The following is a 12,061-nucleotide window of genomic DNA, read 5'->3' on the forward strand; positions in this document are numbered from 1 at the left end:
AAAGGAAAAACAGACCCAAGTAAACGGTATGTCAGGTGGAGACAAGTGCCATGAAGAGAGCTAAAGCAGGTCAAGAGAATAGAAGGTTGAGTGGGGATGGGGTGGTGGTGCTCTCCAAGGAGCAGAGGCCGGGGTAAAACCGAGGGAGCAGCCAAGGGAATATCAGGTTCAGCAGGCCACACGAAGGAGTAGCACGTGCAAAGGTCGTGAGGCTGGGATGGGTTAGCTGTGTTCCAAGAATAGCCAGTGAGGCTGGACTTAAGGGAGATAGGCAGTGTGGGAGTTAGGAGAGGTCAGGGCCAGACCAAGTAGGATCTAATTCACCGAGCACTTGACATTGAACATGTGAGGTCATGTGATAGGATGATTATACCTCATCTCATTTCATTCTCACCACTGCTCTGTGAGATGAGAACTATTATTATTTGGGCAGATGAAGAAACAGATATTCAAAGAGGTGACGTGACTTGCCTAAGGTCACACAGCTCCTAAGTACAGAGCTAGGTTTGAACTCAGGCCCCTAAACGCTGCAGCATCCGCATCACTGCTATCTTGTTTCCCTTCTCACCCCCTTCAGTCTCTACCCATAGCACCTGGAGTGAAGCAAATCCTCTTGGTCTTTCTCTGAACTTTTCAGTGATTCCCTGAATAAAATCAAACTCCTTACTATGATCCCTGAGCCATGGCATTTTCTGGAAAACGTCCATCTCTCCAGCCCCAATTAGGACCACACTCATCTTCCTCCGAGGGCTTCGGCCGCAGCAGTCTTCTTTCTGGACCTCACATGCGCTGGCTGCTTTCCTACCTCGGGGCCTTTGCACTTGCTCTTCTCACCTACCAGAGCACCTTCCCTGGCCTTTGCTTCCTTCAGCTGCCATCTCACCTCCTCAGAGATGCCTTTCCCAACTGCCCCATTCTAAAACTGGTTCTGCTTGTTATTCTCTTTCGTGGTGCTAGATGTATTTTTCACTCCTAGCCATTTTTATATTTGCTTCATTATTTCACCCCTGTCTCTCCCACTAGAATATAAGCTATCTGAGAGTAGGCACCGTGTCTTATTCACTGCTGGGCCTCTGGGACCTTATACTGGGCCTGCTAAAAGTAGGCAGATTAATATATATTGTTTGAGTGAAGAAAGATCCTCAGTTTGTAAAAGGGAGCTCAGAACCTTGAGGTCACACAGGCAGTAATCCTGGTCAGAAAACAGACCTGTGCCCTAACCATTACACAGTTCTGCTTCTGTAAGGGGACCACGACTACAAATCCCTGCCCGTCGTGTGAAATAGCGCAGTTGTAAGAATCCACGTGCAATGCAGAAGACCCCGGTTCAATTCCTGGGTCACGAAGATCCTCTGGAGAAGGGAAAGGCTACCCACTCCAGTATTCTGGCCTAGAGAGTTCCATGGACTGTATAGTTCATGGGGTCACAAAGAGTCAGACATGACTGAGCATCTTTCACTTCACTTCAAGATAATCTGGAAGCACAAAGTATCAGTGCCATCTAGGATGGAGGTAAGGGGCCAGAAACCCTAGAATTGGTACCTAAATTCTCACTGTACTGAACAGCTTGCCCCATTGTAAGCTCCATGGTGAACAAGCAGATAAACCATGAAACACGATGCAGTTCATGCTATACTCTCTTGGCCGGGATTCGGCCTGAAGGGCCTGACTCAGTGCCAGCCTCCCCCGAGGGTCTTTGATCACACCAGCCCATCTGATGCAGTGGGTAAGGATGTGAGTGGAGTCAGACTGCTCTGCAGCCTTGTGGCGTGACCAAGTGGCTGTACCTCCCCGAGCCTCAGTCTTCCCCTCTGTGAAGTGGGGTAGGACAGCCTGTGTTGCTGGGTCTCTGTGGAGGGTGGTGAGGCCTGTCATGCTCCTGGTAATACCCATGCTCAATGTCTGTTAGCCGTCGTTACTATTACTGTTATCATCGTGCAGTCATCATTTTCTGGTTGGGGCTCTGGCTGCTCTTTCACTTACCAACCCGGACTTGGAACCCACCATGCTGTCCCTCTGAGCCTCAGTTTCCTCTTCTGTGAAGCAGAGGCTCAGCTTGGCTGCTCTCCTGCTGGTCCCTTCCAGCTCAGATGCTCCAGCTGGGATGCCTCTCTCACCCTCCATCGTGATGGTACCCCAGACCCTCTGTCTAGCAGGGGAGGCAATGAAGAGGCATCCGCTTTGGAACACGTTCCTGAGTGAATCCAGGTGAATGTGCCGCTTCTTGGCTGTGTGCTCTGAAGGAGGTGTCTTTCCCTGCTCTGAGCCTCAGTTTCCTCATCTGTAAAATGGAAATGCTACCAGTCTTTCCTCTTGCACAGAGACCTTTGAGGGTTAAGGGAATGAAGAGCTGTGGAAAGTGCTTTTGTGAACTGCGAAAAGCACTATAAAAGGCATCAGCGAATAGTGTCAACTTGGGGAAAAATCTTGTCCGGAGACTGTCTGCTGTCGGCCGCAGAATGTGCTGAAACCTTGGCAAATGTCATTTAATAAATGCGTGTCGCTTTAAGGGAGCCTTTGTCTCAACTGGGAAAATGTGTGTGTGTCCTTGGCAGCCTGAGAATCCAGAAGCCTGACCTGGAGGGGACCCGGTCACAGAGGGAAGAGATTGCATGTGTCTGACATTTGTGTTTGAGTTCTGCTTCTGCCCCTTCCTGCCTCGTCGGGTCTTAGCTTCCTCACCTGGAGGAAGGGGCTGGTGACAACAACAGTTGCATCACTAGGTCGTGACAGTTAAATAAATGAGGGCTTCCTGTTATGTGGCCTTACCAGTGTGTTGTACCCATGAGAACGTGGCCGGGAAGCACCAGGGCTTGTCCTAGAGGAACAGCTGGGCCTGGAGGTTTGGGGTTGAAAGGACACACGAGGGTTCTCAGCCTCTCCAGGCTTCACTCCTGGGCCTCAGTTTCTCCTTCTGCAAAATGCGGAAGTAGGGGAAAGGTCCTTAGGCTGTCAAGAAAGTGCATGGTGGGTGTTACTGCCCCTGCCTGCTCTCCCAGCCTCGCCTGGCCCCACCAGCCCTGGAGAGTGCAGAGGGTGCTTACAGCACACATCGAGTGGTAGTTCTTTCCCTGCTGCTTTGAAAACAGGGCTGTGCCGTGAGCATTTCTTCATTACATCCGGGTCCCGTCTAAAGCCAGCAAACACTCACCAGGGCCTCTGGCCCTCCCGGCCTCCTGCCAACAGTGCACACAGCCTGTGCACAGGTTCTGCTCCAAGTGATCTTGTGTAGACATTGAGGCAGAGCTGATTCTGCCTCAGAGAGAATCTTTAGCTTCTTAGGCTTACGGCTGCAATCGTCTGTCTTCCTCTTCATCCTTAAATATCCACTGCCGTGGTAACGCCCCGCACTGAGCACTTCCTCTGTGCCAGGCACAGCACTGAGCTCTTCACACACATTAGCCTGTTTCATCCTAGAATAGCCCTGGTGTTATTGTTATTATTATCAGCAGCATCATCCTCATTCTATAGATGAGAAACCAGAGTTCCAAGGGGGTCAAGACACTTTCTGGGGTCTCATGCATGGCAGAATTAGAATCTAAACTAGAACATACATTTAGCAAATGCCAGTCACTGGTATAAACATGGAGGACACTGCAGGGAACAAAAGTGAGTCCCCCTCAAAGGATTGATAAGTCTAGGTGGGGGTTTAGATGCTGATGAAATTGACAAATGCTTGTACTATGGAGGGTGTTGGGTGATATGTATTGTAGAAAAATAAAGCAGAGGAAGGGACATCGAGGGGGGTGGTGCTTTATACACAGTGCCAAGGAAGCTTCTCAGGCCTGAAGAAGGTGAGGAATCCAGCATGCAGATATCTAGAGGATGAGAGTGCCAGGCAGAGATAGTGACAAGTGCAAAGGCCCTGAGGTGAGTTGAGAATCCAGCACAGTTGCCAGCAAGGCTCCAGGAAGGATCCTGGGTCTCACTGTGAGAACAATGAAGGCTGCAGCAGGGTTTTGCACAAAGGAATGATCATGTTACCTTAGGTTTTATGGGCTCCTCTGGCTGCAGGGAGCGTACGTCACAGAGAGGTGAGGTGGAGCAGGGAGGCTGGTTTGGAAGCTGAGATAAGGATCTAGGTGAAGGATAGTGGCACAATAGAGGTGGTAAGAAGAGGTCAGATTCTGGCCAGATCTTGGAAAGTGAGCCAGCTGCTCTGCTAATAGCTGGCTGTGGGTCAGGAGAAAGATGGGAGTTGGGGAAACGTACAGATCTCAGGCCAGCTCTTCCAACCACTGAACGTCTGGCCTTGAGGAGAGAGACAGTGGCACCCCCTCGTTTACAGGTGAGAAAGTGGAAGCTTTGAGAAAAGTGACTCTGCTAAGTTACCCCGCTAGGGCTGATATATGCATCTTCTGGCCCCAGCGCCCAAGCTTCAGACTGTCTTGGAACCTTAAGAGTTTACCTGCTACGTGGAGGGGGATACCAGGGTCTGCCCTTTACCTGCATATGGACAGTGTCCAGTTCTCTGAGTCGCCTGGAGTGGCGATGGAGGAGAGAGTACCCTGATCCCAGTGGGCCCCCTCCCGCATTATTCACAAGGCCATGTGTATCCTCATTTGTGCTGGTCCCAAGGCAGGTGCTAGTTTCCACTGCAGCATCTGGGGCATCTCCACCCAACAGGTACCAGTAGGCTGCTCCCAGTGATGGCCTGCTCTTTAGATGGCAACTGAAGCCCTCCTTTAGGGTGCTAGGTAGCTCAGTCCTGGGCTAACCCTTCCCCAGCGTGCTCACAGCTATTGAGTATGTCCCAAGGACTCTGCCCTGGTCCCGTAATTGTGCCAAGCCCTTTTCTCTCCTCTACACCCATGCTCACATGGTTCTTCCTTCTTGAATGCCTTTCCTTCTCCCTAGCCTTTGTCAGCTTTCAAGACCCAGCTTAGGGACCACCACCTCCAGGAAGTCTTCTCAGATCTCTTCCAACACCCTGTCCCCAAGCCTCTTCTTACTGACCACCCTGCACATGAATATTGCCTGTGTTCAAGATTCTGCCCCACAAGAGTGAGAACCCATCTGACTTGGCTCTGTGTCCTATGGCATCCAGGACACAACCAGGATGTAGAGTGAGGCTTGAAAGGGTGTAAGTGAATCAGCCTGACTCCAGAGGAAAGTCAGCGCCTAGCTGCAGCTGGGACTCCTGGATCAGAGCCCCAGGCTCCCCCCTGGGAACTGCAGAGTCTACACAGTCATCACCCGTGCAACCCCTCCTGAATGCATCCTGGGAGCCGCCTGCCCCCCCAGGGTCATGAGCCCCAGCAGGGCAATTCCAGGCTGGCCTCCTCACCACTGTGCCCTGCGGCTACTGCCTAGTAAGTAGGTGCTCAGTAAATGTTTGAGCCTCCCGTCAAGGGCAGGACCCTGTGCCAGGGGCCAGACAGGGCCTTGCCCACCAGGAGCCAGACTTGAGGGGGCATCTCGCCCGCCCTCCTTCCTCTTTCACTACCCCGTATGTGCCAGGCACGTTCACAGCTGGGCACTCACACACACAGTGTACATGACAGTGATCCCCACACACTGCGGCCCCTTCTCCCCAGCACTTACGTCAGCACACATACCCTCACATTCACACTCATGTACACCATTCCCATTGCATACATGCCCTCCCTGCACACATACACACACACTCATGCACACACCCCACTTCTCTCCTCCCCTGCGTGCACCCACATTTGTATGTACCCACGTGCTCACACCCCCTCCCAGACATCTAACTGTTCATACCTTGGGCATAGACACACACCAACAGGTTCACACCCACATTCAGATACTCTCCTGTGCACAGTTCACGCCCCTGCCTGGCCCTGGTCCCCGGTCCCCTTCTGACACACTCCTGAGCTGCACCAGAGCATGTTCCTGCACAGGTGAGCATCTTGTACACAAGCTTATGTGTGTCTGCACCCCTGCACCCACCCATGCACACATGTGTGAATACTTGTGCTTGGCACACCCATGCATGCATGTGCACATTTCTCTTTCTCTCCTGTGTGCGAACTCCCATCCACCCTCCTCACTACACACTCATACACAGACATCAACTCGCAACCCAGAAGATGCCTAAGGCAGTGCCTAATGAGGTGCTGCTGTGTTGAGGGGGTGGTAAACCAGCACTCTCCACCCCCAAGGATGGCCAGTAACAATCAAAGCCAGGAAGGGGGATGCTAAACCAGGTGAGGCCAGGGTGGATGTTTTCTTGGGATACTGAGCCCCAGGTGCTGCCAGAGCTCCGCCATAGCCTCCCAGGCCCCAGGCTCCTTGGGTTTGTGGAAATCTGAGGTGTGGCCTCCAGCCTGTCCCTAAAGCCCCTGCTCTGATGACCCACTGTCCAGGCCCGGGCTCCCATGCGAGGGGCAGTGACGCCCACCAGGAAAGGCCGGCTCTTGGGAAATGTGTTTCAGCTTTACCTCTGCGTCCTGAGGAGGCAGGAGGAATCACACCCAGAGATCACAGTGGCCCTGTTTCCCTCCCAGCAAGTTTCAGTTCTAAGTTGATTTGTTTTTTTCTGTTAGAAAAGCATCCATGCTTATTTCTTCACTTCTGATTAAATTGTTTTTATCTTTTTCTCAATCTCAAAAACTACACATGAATGTTGTTTAAAAAAAAAAAAATCAAAGATATTTTTCCAAGTTCAGTGGTCAGTTCTCAGTCCCCATCTTACTTCGTCTCTTACACCTTCCTTGGTCTACTCGTGGAAGACCAGGGGGGTTGGAGCAGGTTATGGGGAGGGGACAGGAGATACGGTCAAAGATGCCAGCAGGAGTCTCTTGTCTAAAGGGTTGGGGCTCTTTCCAAATGTAAGCTTTGGAGTTATTTCTTTAAAGTCTATCTTATCCGCTTGTGTGCGAGCTCCATGAGGCCAGGACAGCTGCTGCACAGCCCTGAGCTGAGGGCCCAGAGCACAGCAGATTCTCATCATTCATCGCTATCCGCCCCTGTCCTGTGAGCTGCCTGCTCGGTGTCCCCGTGGACACGCAGTTCCTCTCACAACAAATACACGGGGAAGTTCCACCCACTGTGATGACTTCCTCCAATAGATAACGTACATGTTTTATTCATTACTTAGTATTTTTCCAAAAGCAACAAGTTTGTTCACTGCAAAAAAAAAAAAGAGAGGAAGACTTCAATGTATTATTTACTATGAAATAGAAAACACGCTCATCCTGGTGCCCACTCACCACTCGTCCCGTTTCCCAGTTATAACTCACCTCAGTGTCATGATGGTTAGCACTCTAGGCCTTTTCCCAAGATGCTTTGATCAGCGAGTCTGCAGATATTTATTGAGCATCTACCCTAAGCCAGGCCCTATATTGGGAGCTAGGGAAAAAGCACCGAACAAAATAGACAATTCTTAGGAAGGTTCATTCAAATAACAAATATTCATACCCATGTAACATACATATTACTTGTATAGGTTTTTCTTATTACAGGTGGGATACTGTAAATATTCTTTTTTTTAATTTTTTAATATAAATTAACTTATTTTAATTGGAATTGGAGTACAGTATTATACTTTACAATATTGTATTATATTGTAAAAACTTTACAATATTGTATTGGTTTTGCCATACATTGACATGTAAATATTCTTTAATAGCTATCCAGTTTAAAAAATTTGAAAATACCCCAAATAGAAGGAATAAAAAAGAAAAAGCCCATTAGATTCACGATCCAAAGAGAGTTGCATTTTATAGCCTTGTGTGGTACCTTGCAGTTGTTTGTTTACATATAGTTTTAGTTTATTTTACCAAGTCATGATGATACTGAAAGCAGTTTTCCTGCTTCCCTATTGTACAAGTAATGCAAACAGAAAACATAAAAGCAGAATCCCTTGGAAGTCTGCTACTCACAATTAGTCATGTTAGTCTTTAAATCAGATATACATTTTTTTCCAAATTAGAAGTTTAAGATCACATGAAAAACGTCACTTAGTAACTGACTGTGATCTTGTCATCTATTTCTGTGTCCATAATTATAATCCTTATATGTAGGTGTGGTCATCATAAGTTCATCATCTTGGGATCAACAGTCTCCTTTTCTTGGAAATTACAATATTTGCAATTTTTTATAAGAACACCTGAATGAATGATGCAAAATATTTGCAAATATCCTTAGTAATATGAGTATGATTTTACATTGTTTTTATTCACTCATTTTTTACCAGTGTCAAAATGCAGTTATCTTTGATGGTATTCTATGAGATTATTATTTTGTTTTTATACTTTTGCTTTCTCTAAATGCTTTGCAATGGACAGGTTTTATTTGCTAACCACAATATCATTTAAAATTATGCCTTGCAAAAATGTCCAGATTACCAGTTTCACAGTTACTGTTTTGTGATGGCTGCTTGTAATTCCATCTAGAGAACAGGCCACAGTTCTCTTAACCATCCTTGTCACTGAGCACTTGAGTTTTTTCCCAACTTTCACAAGATCGTTCCATGGGGACCCCACTCCGTATCTGGGGTAGCGTCCTTGTGGAGCACCCAGCAAAGGCTGGGGAACAGCCGCCACGCCTGGGCGCCTCCCGCCACACTGTTTTCCTGAAAGGATGGCCCACCTTCCAGTCCCACTAGCACCGTGGGAGGATGCCTGCCCAGCCACCCTCCTCTCCCCGAGACGGTGCAGGCTGCTGAACCATTGCCAGGAGGGCAGGAGAGAGTGGGAAATGGGTTTGTCAGTGATGCCAGCGTGATGACCCCGGGCCCAGAACTGCGGGAGTGGTTTATAAGAAGCCCAGTTCCCAGAACAGAACCTGCAGAGAAAAAGAAAAGCAAGCAAATGAGGGAAAGACTCTGCTGGGAAAAAACACACAGAGATTAAAATAATATTTGGCACTTACGTCGCACTTTTAAAATTCTTCAAACGCTTTATAAACACTGGCTAATTAATTAAACCTCCTAAATCTGGCTGCAGTTGGTGGAGAGAGCTTGAGAAGAGCTAAAAAAAAAGTGGGGGGGACAGCCCTCCACAATGCCAGATTTTGTAGTCGCCTCCCTGGGTGTGACTGCAGGCCTCCGGGTGCAGCACAAGAATAACCCTGCCCCAGCCGTGCTCCTGGCTCCGCACCCCATGTCCTGCTCATGGTCCCTCGCCAGCTGCTGACTCACAGCCCCGTGCAGTGGTATTGATGAGGGTAATAATAACCACCACTGATTACATGCGTCTATGGTCCAGGCCCAGTCCCAGGCTCCAGGCTCGGTGTCTTCCAGACCTGCCTCTAGCAGCCCCTTTAACAGATGAGGAAAGAGGCTCAGAGAGGATTTGCCCAGGAGCAAGTGAAATCCCTCCTTCCTTCATTTTTGTGTTTATTCAGTGTGTGTTTATCAAGGGCCCAGCGTGTGCCAGCCAGTGTCCTAGGCAGGGGGTCAGAAACACTTCCTTGTGGATCCTGTTTCCTGCTTGGGGAGAAATGTCAGTCCACAGAAAGTCAAGTATAATGTACCTTTGATAATGATGGGAACAGAAACTAAAGTTTAATCAGCACGTGTGCTGCAGGCACTTATATCCAACCATTTCCTCATGACTGTCCCGGGGGGTGGGTGTCAGGAGTGGGTGATGGAGTCCCACAAGGGCAGGCGCTGAGCTGGCTGGGTGGGGACTGCACTCTCACCCAGGCCTGCTGGCCCCAGCACCTGTGCATACTCCAAGCTGCGTTTCTAGTGTTGTCTCTGGTGTGGATGTGGACCCATTGGGCACGTTCCTAGGTGGATGCTACTGGCGGCTGCTAATGAGGCCTGGAATGTCTCAGGGTGCGTGCCTGTCTCCATGGGCCTCCTCCCTGTGTCTCCCACACACCTGGCCACCCGCTTCACCCCAAGCCCCTGCCCTCTGTGGATTCTGGTTTCTTCCCTGCACCATGAGGGTTGGCCTGCCCTCAGGCTGCCACTCTGCATCTCTGATCACCAGCCATGAGAACTGGGCAATCCCTGGCATGGAAGTCAGAGCTGGGACCGTGGGCAGAGGGATGAGAAGCCTGTCCTGTGGTCCAGGCTTGCCTGCAGTGAAGGCAGACAGGAGTCTGTGGCCAGACAGATTCACAAGGTCACTGTTCCTGCTCAACCAGAGGTGAGGGCCTGCTTGGGGCATCAGCTACAACCCTGTCTGATGTACAAAGCAAGGTGGCCTAGGTCAGGACAGCACAGGGTCACGTCGGGTCAGTGGGGCAACAGGCAGAGGCCATTTGGCCCATCTGCACGTCTGCCAGTTTGACATCACTACGTGTCTCTGTCTTTTCTCTCTTTTTTCTCCCCGCGTATCTGTCTCTCACTCCGTCTCTGCTCCTCCCTCCGCCGGTGTCTGTGTGTGTGTGTGTTTCTCCAGGGTCTTCATGATCTGCCCTTTCTCCTCACCCCCACCTTGTTTAGAATCAGGGCCCCAGCTGCACCTCACTCTGAGCAGCCACAGCACCTCCGACAGCATCTTTACCCGGCCTGTCCATCTTCCTTCTGTGTCCCCCTTGCCCCAACCTCCTCTACTGGGAATCCCTGATCATGTACCCAGGCCTCTTCAATGTGGGGCTCCGGCCCCCCTCCCCACTGACCTCCTGGACTCCTTCCACCTGTCCATCCCAGGAGCCCTTGAGGCCTGACCTGGATCCAGCCCCTGTGTGTCCAGCATCCAGCCTGGACCTGGCCTGCGGGGGCGTCAGTGAGGGCCAGTGGAAGCTAAGTCCATTTAGTCACTGTGCCCAGCTTGGTGCTCAGAGGCTTCTGTGTGTCATCTCACTCTCCTTCCAGAACACACAGAAGGCTGTGGGTGTTCTACCCTTCCTGTGGATAACATAACTGAGACTGAAGCAATGGATAAGCTCGGGTCATGGGTGAATAAAAAGTGAGCCAGGTCTCAAACCAGTTCAGTTGGCTCCAGACACTAGACCCTTCTTTTTGACCCTGTTTTGGCCTAGGCATATTGTTTGTTCCTACCAGAGATCCATGGAGACAGGGCCATAGTAACTGACAGACGAGACCAAGGCCCAGAGGGCAGTAACTCACTCCACGCAGTGCCTGGCAGCATCCAGCACACTCGCAGGCCTCCCTGTAGGATCTTTGTGGTTGCCTGAGTGATGGCCAGGGTCACTCAGCAGGACTGAGCCAGGACTCACACCCAGGTCCTTGTACCCAAGTACTTCACTAGACCATGGCCTACCTGGGACCCAACTGCTGAGTATAGTCTCTCTGTCCAGGGCCTGCTTGCTGAGCCAGACTGAAACAGGATAGAGCCCCTCACACACACTCTGCTGCCACCCACTTCTGAACCTTTGCCAGGCAGTTCCTTCTCTCAGGAGCACTTGTGCCCCTTTCTTGATTCCTGGTAAATTCAGACTTGAATTCAGAGCCCAGTTCAGACATGACTTCCATAGATGGCTCAGGTACTCAAACTTACTATCTGCCACATTTTTAGCCTCTCTGTGCTTCAGTTTCCTCCTTTGTAATAGGGTCTCAAGTTACAGGTTCGTCGTGAGGGTCACATGTGATATATGTGCAGTGGACTGAGTTCAAGGCCAGCTCATGGTATGCTCAGTCACTGAAAGCTGCCATTGATAAACACTTGAGAAAACCTACAGGATCACATGAGGATGGAAACCATGAGAAAAGGAGTGCAGACAGTCTCAAGAATTTGGAGAGGCAATGATCACCGCCTCCAGGAGAAATATTTCCCACCTGACTCCTTGATTTTAGTCCAATAATATAATTTTTGGTACTTTGACATCCAGCATTATAATGAGACTGTCATTTTAAACCACTAAATGTTTGATAATTTCTCTCAGAGCCTTAGGTAACTAATATAACATGACCATGTCATTGGAAAAAAATTCCAAGCACTTGGATCAATGTTTTACTTTCTTCTTAAACTTCATGTTCATTGTGTGTTGGGAGCTCTGCATATCACTGTCACTCAAGTATCCAGGTCGTTGGAGCTAAGTCCGACATGAGAATGTGTATTTCTGGGGAAGGGGGACATTGGTTCATAAAGGTTTTTACAGTTAAATGAAAACCATGCCAAATACATTCATCACTTCTCCTTACAAGTCAGTGATCTAAGAGGTCATGTGGTCTCACCTA

The 12,061-nt window shown here is 49.7% G+C and overlaps 1 protein-coding gene across 8 annotated transcripts in view; it reads left to right on the plus strand.

Annotated features, from left to right (window-relative positions):
• The window catches only part of SIRPA (signal regulatory protein alpha), a 44,220-nt gene that overhangs the window by 7,814 nt on the left and 24,345 nt on the right, over nt 1-12,061 (plus strand). The gene's annotated exons all lie outside the window — the stretch shown is intronic.

The sequence above is a fragment of the Bos indicus x Bos taurus genome, chromosome 13 (genome assembly GCF_003369695.1).
Source record: "Bos indicus x Bos taurus breed Angus x Brahman F1 hybrid chromosome 13, Bos_hybrid_MaternalHap_v2.0, whole genome shotgun sequence".
NCBI lineage: Eukaryota > Metazoa > Chordata > Mammalia > Artiodactyla > Bovidae > Bos > Bos indicus x Bos taurus.